The sequence below is a fragment of the Nycticebus coucang genome, chromosome 13, assembly GCF_027406575.1.
Source record: "Nycticebus coucang isolate mNycCou1 chromosome 13, mNycCou1.pri, whole genome shotgun sequence".
In the NCBI taxonomy this organism is placed as follows: Eukaryota; Metazoa; Chordata; class Mammalia; order Primates; family Lorisidae; genus Nycticebus; species Nycticebus coucang.
In genome coordinates this window covers 40,225,767-40,239,058 of record NC_069792.1, presented here as the reverse complement: position 1 = coordinate 40,239,058, position 13,292 = coordinate 40,225,767, and the positions used below count along the sequence as shown (strand labels likewise).

Sequence of the window (13,292 nt, the reverse complement as noted above, 5' to 3'; positions counted from 1 at the left end):
CTTCAGGGCCAAGATTACCTTCTCTGGGGACATGCAAATCTGATATGAATGCATTAGAATTTTTTTTTTTTTGAGACAGAGGCTCACTATGTCACCCTTGGTAGAGTGCTGTGGCATCACAGCTCAAAACCTCCACCTCTTGGGTTCAAGTGATTCTCTTGCCACAGCCTCCTAGTAGCTGGGACTACAGGTGCCTGCCACCGTGCCTGGCTATTTTTTTTTTTTGTTTATGTTGCAGTTGTCATTGTTTCACAGGTTCAGGCCAGGCTCAAACCCACCACCCTCTGTGTATATTTCTGACACCCTACCCACTGAGCTACAGGTGCCGCCTGAATGTATTAGAATATTAATAAGAAGGCTAGAGCAGAGGTTATTTAAAGCAAAATCCATCAGCTTTTTTTTTCAATATTTAGCAAAAATTTAAAGCAATGTTTCTATATCCATTGGCACAGAAATTTCACTTCTAAAATTTTATATACAATACTCAGAAAGCATTATTTAAAAATCCAAAGATGGGCTCAGTGCAGGAAGTTTGAGTTGTATGGAGGCGAGCCTTGGAGGCGGTGGTGTGCGTCCACTTCCAGGGTTCCTTAACTTTTGATTCACTTGAGATTCACGCTAGGAGGTGCTTCAGAATGTCTTCATCACATTTTGCCAGTCGGTTCAGAAAGGATTTCAGTACTGAAATGATTAGGACTAAACTTGCTCAAAGGAAATCACTGTCTGAGAAACAAAAACAGACATAAGGAATATGAACAAAATAGACTCTTTGGTTTGAAAGATGTCAGCATTCCAACCTTGGAAGGTAGAATTCTTGTTGAATTAGATGAGACATCTCAAGAGCTTGCTCTAGAAAACGCCAAGCCAAGGTCAATAAAAACTGTTCTGTGTGACCAACGAAAACAAACGCTCCAAAAATACAAAGAAGAAAAGCAACTACAAAAATTGAAAGCACAGTGAAAGAGAAAGCTAAACGAGAAGCGTTTAAAGTGGGTTTTTATAGACCTGATACGCCTGGTTTCCTTTCATCAAACCTGAATGCTATGAAAGCTGGGCCACAAAAGACTTCTTCTGTATGGATTACAAGGTCAAAGGCCAAAGACCTGTTTGGTTTGTCCTAGGAGGCTCACTCGTACTGCTCGAACATCACTCCCAATAATGGGAGTATGACCAGCAGTATGACCTGGTCAAAGACAAACTTCTGAAAACAAAGTGTTGGACAAAGAGGGAAAAGTTGGACAGCCTGTAGTGTCCACGTCGGTGAGAATGACTTGATCTGCTGCTCAAGCAGCAAAGCAGGTTGCTGGAGCAGTCTCATCCAGCACAGCAAGAAAGCCATTCTCAAGAGCCACTGGTGACAGTGAACCAGGAAGAAAGGCACCAAATAAAGGAAGACCCGCCCCCAAAAAAGAAACAAAACCTGCAAAGCCCCTGGATGGTCTGAAGACCTATCAAGTCACACCCATGACTCCCAGAAGTGCTGACGATTTCTCGACACGCAGTTACACCTGGACCCCTTGCAAAATAGAAGAGGATAAGACTCAAGAAGCAACAAAAGATATTTTGGTGCTAAAATGTAAAATGTCAGCTACTGAGTTAGTACAGCAAGATTCAAATAAATTACAACATCCTTTGGGTTCTCTAACTGTTTGGAATGAAGAACAGGTCTTAAATCATAATAAATCTATTAAAAAGTCAAATGGCCTTCCAGTAACAGAGGTCCCATCACTTGAAATGAAGGAAGGACAGATATGTACCATATTTCAGAAATATCCTCCAGTCAGAAACTGAGAAATTAACAATGTCAAGTTGCCTTCAGGGGGAGAAGAAGCTGAGATCGGACATTCCAGATGATGCTAAAGATCGTATTCGCACAGCAGTTGGTCCAACAAGACTCCTTATGAAGGAAAGGGTCAAACAATTTGAAGGACTAGTGAATGATTGTGAATATAAACAAGGTGAAAAGGAGATTACTCACACAGATCTGGACAGGTTCTGGGATATGATTAGTTTTCAGATAGAAGATGTAAAGCAAAAATTCAACAATCTGACCAGACTTGAAGAATCTGGGTGGCAAAACAATAGTAATGCAAGCATTTTAGTCTTCAGGAAAAAAGTCATCTCAAGTATGGTGAATAAACCAAAACAAATTCTTCCACATGATGGAGGAAGAATTGCAGCTAGAAATCGCTTGGCTGTCATAAAAAGTGCAGAGAGAGAGAAGACGAAGCTGGGAGAACATGCGGAGGCAGCAGCCTCTAGGATGCCAAAGGAGATTGATAAAATAGTGTTTGATGCTGGATTTTTCAGGGTTGAAAGTCCCATTATATCATTCTCAAGACTTTCCATTTCTTTTGAACATCCTTCTCAAAAGACGTTGAATACCTAAGTCTGTCAGCAAAGCTGCGTCTCAGAGCAGGGGTGCGGTGGGCCTCCTAGGACAAACTGCATCACCAGAGAGTTCCAGTCCTTGGAGTACCAAAAATGAACACGATGATAAGAAGACTTTGTTCGAAAATACTCCTGAAAGCCAGAGCAACCTAGGAAAAGATGCTCAGTGTCCTGGATCACAAGATTTAATCGAAGCGAAACATGATGAAAATAGGGTAAACTTTGGCGTGCATTACTTACCCATTGAAAGAATTGAGTTTGCCTCTTCTTGCTGGTGGAGTAGCAGATAATATTAACAAAAAAGAAGAAATTTCAGATGTTGTGGAAGGAATGGAGCTAATTCTTCAATTATATCACGCGATGTTTTGATGAGTAGCCCTGAAAAATTTAAACCATCACAGAATATCCTCTCACCAGAAGAGGAAACTAAACTTCCTCCGTCAGTACTATTTGATAATAAAAGTCTCACTACTGAATGCCTTGTTGATTCAACAGGCCTGAACTGCAGCAATCCATTCACTCAGCCAGAGGGCAGACATTGAGAACATTCCGGATACATTTCCCTTGGTGGTGACCTGATCTCCTTTTCACCTCTAATGCCTCCCGTTGGCCTGGGCGCTGGAGGGGGACAGGACGTGGAGCCCCGGACTCCGACCCGGGCTGGAGACCCTACCTGGAGCCCATCGAGCGTGGGCAGGTGTCAATACATCAGCTTTTTAAGAAAACTGTTGTTGGCCCAGGACCTCTAGCTTAAGCGGCCAGTGCCAGCCACATACACCAGAGCTGGCAGGTTGGAATCCAGCCCGGGCCCGCCAAACAATGACATCTATAACCAAAAACTATCCGGGCATTGTGGTGGGCGCCTGTAGTCCCAGCTACTTGGGAGGCTGAGGCAATAGAATCACCTAAGCCCAGGAGCTGGAAGTTGCTGTGAACTGTGATGCCATGGCACTCTACCCAGTGCAACAGCTTGAGGCTCTGTCTCAAAAAAACAAAAGAAAAAAAAAAAAAGAAAAGAAAGAAAACTATTGTTAATCTGTTCATGTAGAGGGAACACAAAAGATCACATCTCCTCTTGAGGTAATAAATGGTGAGTAACATGTACTTACACATCAGATTCTCGTCCAAGCACTTAACATCCAATCTCCTCTAAGTCTCACAATAAATCTGTAAAGGAATTGCTAAAATTACTTCCATTTCACAGGCCAGAAAACTGAGGCCCAGAGATGTTAAGTAACTGATACAAGGCAACACAGATACCAAGTGTTTTATTGGGGCAAATAAAGATGCTGAGTCAGTGTGTGGTTTACTGGTATAACTTAATACTGTGCACTGGGTGGGCATCTGTTTAAAAGTGTTTTAGAATGGGTTTTCTTCAAAATCAGGTTATATTTGGTTTTGGTGAATGCATAACTAGACCACTTGCAAAATTATTTGTAATTTGTAATGTTATTTTAAATTTTTTTTAGTTAAAGAAGCAGTTTCCTGCTATGGCCCTGAAGATTCCTGCCAAGAGAATATTTGGTGATAATTTTGATCCAGGTAAGCTGTAACTTTATAGACCAGGAATTAAGTGGTAGTTCAGGTTTGAAGAAGTGATGAGCATATTCATTGGACTGTGTCATAGTGCAGGACTTTAGAAAACTAATTGATCTTGTGCTTTATGAAAATACTGCTTCTGGAATGTGCTTACTGTGTGCCAGGTGTTTTAATTTATTCAATCCTTACAACAAGCCTATAAGGTAGGTATTGTTGTCATTATTAGATAAGGAAACTGAGGCACAGTTAGGTTCATTATTTTGCTCAGGGTCACACACACAGGGTAAATGGCAGCTTCAGAAGTTAAACTCAAGCAATCTTGCCTCAGATAAATTTAGTAATCGCTAACTTAGGGGTACTTTTCTAACTTTAAAAAATGCCAGAAATGGAATTTATTTTTACATTTAGAAACTTTTTATTTATTTATTTTTTTTGAGATAGAGTCTTGCTATGTCACCCTCGGTAGGATGCTGTGGAGTCATAGCTCACAGCAACCTCAAGCTCGTGGGCTTAAGCAATTCTCTTGCCTCAGCCTCTGAAAGTAGCTGGGACTATTTTTTTGTTGTAGTTGTCATTGTTGTTTAGCAGGCCCAGGCTGGGTTCGAACCCGCCAGCCTCAGTGTACCCTAGCCACTGAGCTATGGGCACTGAACCTATATACATATGTATATATTTTTTGGGGGGGTGGGGGGCAGAGTTTTATTTTGCACCCTCGGTAGAGTGCTGTGGCATCACAGCTCACAGCAACCTCCAACTCTTGGGCTTAAGCGATTTTCTAGCTTCAGCCTCCCAAGTAGCTGGGACTATAGGCGCCTGCCACAACACCAAGCTATTTTTTGGTTGTAGTTGTCATTGTTGTTTGGCGGGCCTAGGCTGCATTTGAACATGCCAGCTCCAGTGTATGTGGCTGGTGCCCTAACCTCTGAGCTACAGGGACCGAGCCCAAGATAGATGGATCGATATATATATATATATATATATATATATATATATAATTTTATATAATTTTGTTCTACATAGTGAGATACATAGTTCAAGCATTTCTTTGGTACATGCTGAAAATATTTTTGCTATTGTAATGAGACAGATTCTAGTAATCATATTGCTGAATAATGTCACATAATAGTCTGTTCCACTGTGTGTAAAGTTTATTGTACTTTGTAAAAATCCTTATACATGCCATCATTGGCATTTAATTTAAGGGTAGCAGATACTAGGATTGTAAAAATATCCTCTTTTAGGCTTTAAGTATATCAATTTGTCTAATTTCCCATTATTTTATTTTATTTTTTATTTTGCATCAGAGTCTCACTATATTGTCCTCGGTAGAGTGTGATACTGTCACAGCTCACAGCAACCTCCAACTCTTGGACTTAAGTGATTCTCTTGCCTCAGCCTCCTAAGAAGCTGGGATTACAGGCGCCTGCCACAATGTCTGGCTGGTTTTGTTTTTTCTTTTCTTGTTGTAGTTATCATTTGGCAGGCCTGCACTGGGTTCGAACCGCCAGCTCCAGTGTATGTGGCTGGTGCCCTAGCTGCTGAGCTACAGGTGCTGAGCCTCTAATTTCCCTTTTTTACTCAATTTGAATTAAAGAAAGATATATATAGATATGTAGAAAAAAATTACAAAATATTCTCTATGTGTTCTCTATGGCCACCTCTTTGTAACATACACAGTCTTCTCCCTTACTCCTGGAGAACACAGTCTAAGGGATCTGTTGTGTTAAAGTTTTTCCTATGTGTGGAGACTTTTAGAATACCCTGTAGTAGGCACTGCAGAGAGGAGAGACCAAGTAGAGTGTGGGAGGCTGGTTAAGAGAGTATTCCTACCAGTCATGGCATTAGATAATGAAAACAGGGACTCGAGTGGGAATAGGGTTAAAAAATGAGCCGTGTGCAAAAGTTCTTCTAATGAAAAATCTGTAAGAAATTTTGATAATTGCTTAGTAATGCCACATAAAGAAGAGAATGAGAGATAAGTGAAGTGTCAGGTATGATCTGACTGAGAAAATTAATTAATATGAAGTGGCAGAAAGACTTTAAGAAGAATCAAACGATGCTAGTGATGACACTTGAACTTGGGTTGGAGTTCTGTAGAGCCCTTAGTTGAATCGTGAAGACAGTCATTCCTTCAAGGAATGAAGGCACAAAGAAGTAAAAGATCCGCAGCTCTACTCCTTTCTTATAAAAGACAAGATACCAGACTGAATGCCCAATGGTACCTATGTTTTAATGAATTAATTATTTGACACTGAAAATGGATTTTTATTGAAAAGCCATTTGCAGTCTATCTTAAAGTGTGTTGTATATGATTTAGTAACAGTGAACTACATTGTATGTAACAGAAATCTTGAAAAGCATTAGGGATAGCAAATGTAAGTCTTAATGTAAAAATCCAGAAATAGGTAAGAATGTCTGTTTGGTTAAGCCTTGCTGGGGAAACAGGCATTCTTACATTTTGCCGGTAGGAATGCCAAATGGAAATCCATGTCAATGGAAATTTGGTAACATTTAGGAAAACTGTATGTATTTCACTTGGACCAAGAAATTACATTTCTAGGAATCTATCCCAAAGATAAACTGCACATAAAATGATGTATGTTCAGGGAAGCACCAGCCCCATAAAACGAGAGTGGTGGGTTCAAACACAGTCCTGGCCAAACTTCAAAAAAAATAGCTGGGTGTTGTGGCAGGCACGTGTAGTCCCAGCTACTTGGGAAGCTGAGGCAAGAGAATCCCCAAAGCCCAAGAGCTGGAGGTTGCTGTGAGCTGTGACGCCACGGTACTCTACTGAGGAGATGATGAAGGAATAAATCAAAACTGGGACTTTGAGGAGGGAGAGGCTAGGGGACCCAACAGAAGTGGAAGTTAAATGTCCCTGAGTGAATCTTGTTCATTGTTTTGACTTTGGAACCATGTATTTGTTTTACATAATTTATGTATGTATGTATGTTTGAGACAGAGTTTCACTTGGTCACACTTGGTAGAGTGCTGTGGCGTATTACCTCACAGCAACCTCAAACTCTTGGGTTCAAGTGATCCTCTGGCCTCAGCTTCCCAATGCCTGGCTATATTTTAGAGGCAGGGTCTTGCACTGGCTCAGTCTGGTCTGGAACCTGCAAGCTCAGGCAATCCATCCACCTCAGCCTTCCAAGTGCTGGGATTACAGGCATGAGCCACTGGGCCCAGCCCTTGTTTTACATGATTTAAAAACAAAAATTAAAATGCAATAACAAAGAGACCTCTAACAATGGAAAATAAACTAAAGGAAAAAATAACCTAACTATATTTTGATTTTTGTTGTAAATACTTAGAGAATAATTAATCATTAGAATAATAAGATTTTGACTAGATCTCATGGGTTTATATGCCAAAGACAAAAACAAAAACCTTCAAAGAAGTTTATATGGCATTCGATAGTAAGTTATATAAAGTTGTTATCCTGGAATTATGTTAATGTCATGGGAACCAAGATTTTAGGCAGAAGAGGAAAGAGAAACAAATATGAAATCAAAGATTTTAAGTGAAAATCCTATAATTTTTGCTTCATTTTCAAACATAACATGAAATCATAATTTTTTTCTTTTTTTTACATTTTCAAACCGTATGTATTAGTGTTCTCTCCTGGAAATGCCTAAAAGCAGTAACAAATAAGTAGCAATCAACAACCCCAGCATTCAAGTTGTGATCTCTCAATACCATTTTCCTCTCAAGGGAACCAGAGTTCCTGGAAAACGGTCATTTCAGCTTCTGGGCAAGCAATGTACAAGATTATCTCAAGACATCTTGCCTTAAATTTTCACACAGAAGCGATCTGCAATTACTGAAGGTTTATCAAAACTACAAAAGAGCTGAATTTATGGGAGCTTTAGTTGAGCAAAGATTGGACAATTAGAACATGGAGAAAGAGTATTGGAGTGGGTTAGAACACATTAATATATAAAGACCCTTGAGTTCACATGGACTCTTCAAAAAAAAAATAGAACAACTCATCAAATACCTTAGAGGTTACTAGATTACTGATTTATTATTCTTGCAATCAGTCAAAGAATCAAACATTTATCCTTGTTTGGTATGAAACATAATTTCTTTGTACCAAAGAGCTAATGATGGAAAGTAGTACTTCTTCATAGAAGAATCAACAGCTCATAATTGCAAAAGGAATGACAAAACGGGAAGAATCACTGTATAACTTCTGATGAGTTAATAGATCTAGGCACAGACCATCAATGATGAAAGCTTTACTGGGGCAGGAGAATGCACTTCCATGATGACTCACTCTTGTGGTTCTTGGCAGAAAGCCTTCTTGCATGTGGGCTACATAGCCTTCGCTGTCCTTTCAACATGGCAACTGGCTTTTCCGGAATGAATGATCCAAGTGAACTAGCAATGCCTTTTATGACCTGGACTTGGACGTCACATACCATCACATCCACCATATTCAGTTAATTCAAAGATAGTCATTAGTCCAACACACATTCAAGAGAAGAATTAAGCTCTGTCTGTAGATTGGAGGCAAATCGAAGACTTTATGGACATTCTAAGATGATTTCACGTTTTTTAAAAAAAGATATTACCAGCAATACACATTGATGTATTTAAAAAAACAAAACCACAAAGTTGTCTAAAATTGCTTTAAAATACTCCAGAAAAAAAAGTGAAGAATAGGGATAAATGAGCCATCAATACCAGAATGTTGGTATGGTAATTTTTAAAGCAGGGTAATGAGTACATGTGGTTCATTATGCTCGTCTGTCACCTTTTGTGTATTTCTAAAATTTTCCACAGTGAAAAGTTAAAAATAAATTCATACCTTAGAAAACTATCCTGAAATTCCCCCCCCCCCCGCTTTTTTTTGAGACAGAAAGCTGTCGCCCTGGGTAGAGTGCCATGGCATCACAGCTCACAGCAACCTCCAACTCCTGGGCTCAAGGGAGTCTCCTGTCTCCGCCTCCCAAGTAGCTGGGACTACAGGCACCCGCCACAACGCCCGGCTATTTTTTGGTTGCAGCCGTCATTGTTGTTGGGTGGGCCCAGGCTGGATTCGAACCCGCCAGCTCAGGTGTATGTGGCTGGCACCTTAGCCACTTGAGCCACAGGCACCGAGCCTGAAATTCCCCTTTTAACTTTATTTGTGTTTGGCAGCCATCATCCTGAGTTTGTTTTACATCTTTCTGAGTCCTTGGGGTGCAGCACAAGCCTGTGTCTTCATTTTCTTTTTTTATTTCTTTATTCTGATGGTTGCCAACCTCTGTAAGATGAGTTTTATGTGCTTGAAGGCTTAAGAATGATTTCTGCTTATATTTTTCAAAGTTAAAATTTTATTTTGAATATAAGATTTTTTATAAGGCACACCCAAAGGAAACCATATTTCTTTCTTTCTTTTCTTTTCTTTTTTCCAAGACAGAGTCTCAAATTGTCACCCTGGGTAGAGTGCTATGGTGTCACAGCTCGCAGCAACCTCAAACTCTTGGACTCAAGTGATTCTCTTGCCTCAGGCTCCCTCCCTAGTAGCTGGGACTACAGGTTTCTGCCAGAACTCTTGGCTTTCGGCTTTTTTTTTTTGTTTCCATTGTTTTATCTGGCCTGCACTAGGTTCAATCCTGCTAGCCTCAGTGTATGTGGCTGACACCCTAGCCACTGAGCTACAGGTGCTGCCCGGAAAAGCTGATGGGATCCTGATATCAATATAGAAACCATTTTTTTGTTTACCAAAAAAGCTTATTGTTGAAAATAACAAAATGGCAAAATTATAAAGAAATTGAGTTCATTAAGGGGTGGTTTTATGAAATTTAGAGAATGTGAATTGCTAGAATGTATAAATGGTTGCTCAGTATTTTCTTTAATTGCAAGTATTTATTTATTTATTTAACATATATAAATATATATCTATCTACATATATATTTTTTTGAGACAGTCTCACTGTGTCACCCTCAGTAAAGTGCAGTGGGATCACAGCTCACAGCAACCTCAAACTCTTGGGCTCAAGCTATTCTCTTGCCTTAGCCTCCCAAGTAGCTGGGACTACAGGTGCCCAGTACAACGCCTGGCTATTTTTTTTGTTGTTGTGCAGTTGTCATTGTTGTTTAGCTGGCCTGGGCTGGGATGGAACCTACCAGTCTGGATGTATATGGCTGGCACGGTAACCACTGTGCTATGGGCACCGAGCCTATTCGTAAGTATTAAGTGCCTTGTAAGACATTATTTTAAGGGCTAAAGATCAATTTTTTTTTTATTAAATCATAGCCGTGTACGTTAATGTGATCGTGGGGCACCATATACTGGTTTTATAGACCGTTTGACACATTTTCATCACACTGGTTAACATAGCCTTCCTGGCATTTTCTTAGTTATTGTGTTAAGACGTTTATATTTGGGCGGCGCCTGTGGCTCAGTGAGTAGGGCGCCGGCCCCTTATGCCGAAGATGGCGGGTTCAAACCCAGCCCTGGCCAAACTGCAACAAAAAAAATAGCCTGGCGTTGTGGCGGGTACCTGTAGTCCCAGCTTCTCCGGAGGGTGAGGCAAAAGAATCGCGTAAGCCCAGGAGTTAGAGCTTGCTGTGAGCTGTGTGAGTGAGCCACGGCACTCTACCCGAGGGCAGTACGGTGAGACTCTGTCTCTACAAAAAAAAAAAAAAAAACATTTATATTCTACGTTTACTAAGTTTCACATGTACCCTTGTAAGATGCACCGCAGGTGTAATCCCAGCAATCACCCTCCCTCTGCCCATCCTCCCCCCTCCCTCCCCTGTCTCTCCCCCTTCCTCATCCCCATATTCTTAGGTTATAACTGGGTTATAGCTTTCATATGAAAGCCATAAATTAGTTTCATAGTAGGGCTGAGTATATTGGATACTTTTTCTTCCATTCTTGAGATACTTTAGTAAGAAAAATATCACAGCTCTATCCATGTAAACAACAAAGAGGTAAAGTCTCCATCTTTCTTTAAGGCTGCATAATATTCCATGGTGTACATATACCACAATTTATTAATCCATTCGTGGATTGATGGGCACTTGGGCTTTTTCCATGACTTAGCAATTAGGAATTGGGCTGCAATAAATATTCTGGTACAAACATCTTTGTTATGATGTGATTTTTGGTCTTCTGGGCATATATCTAGTAGAGGAATTATAGGATTGAATGACTGATCTATTTTTAGGTCTCTAAGTGTTCTCCAAACATCTTCCCAAAAGGAATATATTAATTTGCATTCCCACCAGCAGTGCAGAAGTATTCCCTTTTCTCCACATCCACGCCAACATCTCTGGTCTTAGGATTTTGTGATATGGGCTAATCTTACTGGAGTTAGATGATATCTCAAAGTAGTTTTGATTTGCATTTCTCTGATGATTAAGGATGATGAGCATTAAGGATGATGAGTATTAATTTGCATTCCCACCAGGAAGGCATGATCCTTCCCTTAAACAGCTTAGATAGAAACTCCTTTTTTTTTTTTTAAGACAGAGTCTCACTTTATCGCCCCTGGTAGAGTGCCATGGTGTCATAGCTCACAGCAACCTCAGACTCTTGGGCTCAAGCAATTCTCTTGCTTCAGGCTTCCAAGTACCTGGGACTATAAAGTCTGGCTATTTTTAGAGGTGGGATCTTGTTCCTGTTCAGGCTGGTATTGAACCTCTAAGCTCAGGCAGTCTACCTACCTTGGCCTCCTTGAGTGCTGGGATTACAGGAGTGAGCCACCACATCTGGCCTAGCTATAAACTTCTTTTATTACTCAATATTTACCTCTGCTTATTGAAGACAAATAAGTTTGTACAAAATAAAAAGACTACTTCCTATTTCAGTCCCAGTCTTTGAGTTCTACTGAAGTCCAGACTTCCTATCTACCCAGGTCTTTTTATAAGCCTTGTTGTCATGTCAGCTGTCCAGGATATTTTTCTTAAGAGCTAATCCCTAGATAGGTTGGGAATCTCTTTGCTCTTGAAACAACCTGTGAGTTCTTTGCTGTTAGTACCCTTGGTGTGCCTGTATGTAGTGATTTGTTTAAATTTCTTCTCCACTAGAACGTGAAGTTCTTTTTTTTTCCTTTTTATTTATTTATTTTTTATTGAGACAGAGTCTCACTTTGTGGCCCTCGGTAGAGTGCCATGGCATCATAGGTCACAGCAACCTCCAACTCTTGGGCTTAAGAGATTCTCTTGCCTCAGCCTCCCAAGTAGCTGGAACTACAGGCACCCGGCACAACGCCTGGCTTTTTTCTGGTAGAGATGGGGTGTCACTCTGGCTCAGGCTGGTCTCGAACCTCTGAGTCCAGGGTAGCCCACCTGCCTCTGCCTCCCAGAGTGCTAGGATTATAGGCGTGAGCCACCCTGCCCAGCCTAGAATGTGAACTTCTTGAGGATAGTTACCAGGTATTAATGAAACATTTTTGTATTTCCAGTGCCTTGCACATTTTAAAGTGTATAATAGATGATTAATGAATGAATAAATGAATGCTTGTATGCCATTTTCACCTGAGTGACTTCTTTTAGAAAGGCTATTGAATATTAGGTTAAAGCTTTTAAATATCACTTACTGTATCACTGAAACTTCTAAATTATCAAGGATTCCAAATAAGGTAGAATAATTTTGTTAGCTAGCTTCCCACGCCCTTTCTTTTTTAGACGACCATCACAAAGTGGTATAGCTGGAAGGATCTCTTATAGATCATGAGATAAAGAAAGGGGGCATTTGTTTGCGGTTAGAAAGCCAGAAAGCGGCACAGGCAAGATCCAGAGTTAGGAGACTACTCCAGTGTCCTTTGCTGTGGCAGGCCGTTATACTAGTAGGAGTCGTCATGGTGACTGTGCTGTTATTTGAGTTCCTATCTATACGGTAGTGCCTTTTACCTCTATTTTGCAAGACGAGGCCATTTTCCTGAGTCTCATAGCTAATCCAGGGCAGAATCAGACTTGCCAGGTCGTCCGTCTTCAGAGCTCATTCCCTCAGCTCTTTACTGTCTGCTTCGTGTGTGAACATAGGATGCCTTTAAAAGCAGAGTTCACGGCATTGGTCGTAAAACCCAACATCTCCTCAGTCAGTCCGATGATTCTTTCCTCTGCCCCACACTGTTGAGGATAGTGTCCTTTTGGATGATTTTTCATGAAGAGCAAAATGATAGAAATGGGAATAGTTCAGTTTAATACTTATTTTGGAGACTAAAGCTTTTCATTTTATTATCTGAGCATTAAGGGTTTTTCTGAATTTCTAATTGAAATTTCTTTTTAATTACAACAGATATGTTTGTGTAAGTTCTTCATTAGAGAGATTTTAAAAATGCCTACTATAATTCTTACACAATATCTCAACCTTATAAAAATTCTTGGCACTTAATCCTATAATGGCATGGTACACATTTTAG

General features: G+C 40.3%; 1 pseudogene; it reads left to right on the top strand.

Annotated features, from left to right (window-relative positions):
• The first annotated feature begins 378 nt into the window (after positions 1–378).
• Positions 379–3,140, top strand: LOC128563348 (disks large-associated protein 5-like; annotated as a pseudogene).
• The last annotated feature ends 10,152 nt before the right edge of the window (positions 3,141–13,292 follow it).